Source organism: Sorex fumeus, unplaced genomic scaffold (genome assembly GCF_029834395.1).
Source record: "Sorex fumeus unplaced genomic scaffold, SorFum_2.1 ptg000178l, whole genome shotgun sequence".
NCBI classification, from domain to species: domain Eukaryota; kingdom Metazoa; phylum Chordata; class Mammalia; order Eulipotyphla; family Soricidae; genus Sorex; species Sorex fumeus.
The window spans coordinates 2,234,545-2,237,051 of NW_026606235.1; the positions used below are offsets into that span (position 1 = coordinate 2,234,545).

A 2,507-nucleotide genomic window follows, 5' to 3' on the forward strand; every position below is an offset into this window, starting at 1 on the left:
AGTGACGAGCACTGCATGTTTGTTTCCTTATGCTGAGATCAGTTCTACCTGTCAACTTGAGTCTGCAAAGTGGCCCTTTCCTCTGGACTTCCTCCCTTTCCTCTGAATGATGCCTTCTGCCCACACAGTATGAATAAAAAGATTAGATGTAGTCAGCTGTATAGCTTTATGATCATTTACAGTTTTCAGTTTTGTTGGCTTTAATTATAGTTATGGGGGAAGTAACATTAAGGACATCCAAAGGTAGTTACAAATGAAAGTTTGGGAGTTTCTCTTCAAGGCTGTGTAACCATGAAAACTTTGTTATTTTCCTTCAGTATCCTAGTGTGAATTTTTTTAAAACTTTTTTTCTAGGTTTAATGGGGCTATTTGAAAAACGTCAATTCAGAAAATTCCTAGTGTATGTTGCCAATTTTGATGAGAAAGATCCTCGGACCTTTGAGGGTATTGATCCTGTGAAGACAACGATGTGGGATGTGTACAAAAAGTTTGACATGGGCCAAGACATCATAAATTTTACTGGCCATGTCCTAGCACTTTATAGAACTGATGAGTAAGAGTTTTGGATTTTAGATTTATCGTTTCATTGCCAAACTTACTGAGTTTCCTTATATGTTATGAAATAAAGAGGCTCTAATTATAATTTTATATTAGGCCTTTTAAAAGTGAAAAATGACATTACTGATGTTACAGCTTCAGAGGATTGTAAATTGAACACGAGAATGAAATCTAAAGCCCTTTTCTGATATCCATTTCCTTTTCAGCTATTTAGATCAGCCATGTTGTGAAACCATTGTCACTGTCACTGTCCTCTCGTTGTTCATCGATTTTCTTGAGCGGACCCAGTAACATCTCCATCATGAGACTTCTTGTTACTGTGTTTGGCATATCGAATACATCATGGGTAGCTTGCCAGGCTCTGCCGTGCAGGCGAGATACTCTCGGTAGCTTGCCGGGCTCTCTGAGAGGGGCGGAGGAATCGAACTCGGGTTGGCCATGTTGGCTGCCTGCAAGGCAAACGCCCTACCCGCTGTGATATCGCATTAATCAGATTAAACTTTACAGTGAGTCCTTGGCAAGATATGGCAAAAGCCCATATCTTTATCTACCCTATGGCCTTGGAGTACTGGCGCAAGGATTTGCCAGGTGAGAACCCACGTTAAATGGATGTGCTAAATTTAAACCCTGTGGACCCTGTTCTGCTCTTCTGTGGAAGTAAATGAGATGCAGTTGTGAATGATATGCCTGTCAAAAATTTTCCTTTTTAAAAGTTTGAGTAAAATTTATGGTTAATGTAACCACAAACTATGTTGAATAATTTGTGTTTGATGACTATAGATCTGGATCACCAGAACGCCAGTCAGGATAAACCTTTCTAATCATCCAGAAAGTTTCCTTCTACCTCCTCGTGTAATCACTTAATAGCTACTATATCTGTGATTTCTATCACTGTAGATGATTTTGCCTGTTTTTGAAATTCAGATAAAGAAACTAATATAAGACACGGGCTGAAGTGAGAGCACAACGGGTAGCTTGTTTGCCTTGCACGCAGCCAACCCTGGTTTGATTCCTCTGTCCCTCTTGGAGAGCATGGCAAGCTACCGAGAGAATTCTGCCCACACGGCAGAGCTTGGCAAGCTCCCCCTGGTGTATTTGATATGCCAAAAACAGTAACAACAAGTCTCACAATGGAGACGTTACTGGTGCCTGCTCGAGCAAAGTGATGAACAAAGGGAGGACAGTGCTACAGTGCTAATATAAGACATTCATTTGTCTTAGTTTGGCGCTATAGCACAGCAGGTAGGGCATTTGCCTTGTACATGGCCAACCCGGGTTCGATTCCTCCATCCCTCTCGGAGATCCTGGCAAACTACCAAGTCTCTCTCTCTCTCTCTCTATATATATATATATATGTATATATATACAATAAATGAGTGATTTGCATCCGCAAAGTATAAGTAGAAAAAATAATTACTCTAAGAAAAACAAAATAGCCAGAGTGGTATTATAGAGGAAAGGAACACTTGCCATGCCTGCTGCAGACACCACACCCTGCCAGGAGTTACCCATTCCAGTAGACAGAGCCAGAAATAAGCTGTGAGCATTGCTGGGTGTGACAATACCAAAAAAAAAATCACATAGTGAAGGGAACAAAAGAATCAACAGTGCACACTGCATAAGTATAGATAAGTACTACAGGACTTATCTATCAGTGATAGTTACATAGCTAGGATATACACAGGCAATATGGACTTTACCAAAACTGCACTGTTGCTGTGCAAAGAAGAAAAGATAAAATTGTGGTGTCTTGTCTTATATACCTCTATGTGTTACTATGTCTGCATAAGTATTTGCTGTAGCGGAAAAAAAAATCATGTGAGAACAAATTATTAATTTTAGGCCCCAAACGATTCTGAAGTCTTCCTTCATAAGGCAGTGAGGAATAGAGTGCCAACGTGCTTTTCCCCAGAGTGCCCAATTCTAGCACAGCGGGTAGGTCGTTCTCC

The 2,507-nt window shown here is 40.5% G+C and overlaps 1 long non-coding RNA gene across 1 annotated transcript; it reads left to right on the forward strand.

The window, feature by feature from the left end:
• Positions 1-377: 377 nt before the first annotated feature.
• On the forward strand, positions 378-1,142 carry LOC130017194 (uncharacterized). The gene is made up of 3 exons (XR_008791345.1): positions 378-553; positions 765-801; positions 1,052-1,142. It is a non-coding gene; the product is annotated as an uncharacterized LOC130017194 (long non-coding RNA).
• The last annotated feature ends 1,365 nt before the right edge of the window (positions 1,143-2,507 follow it).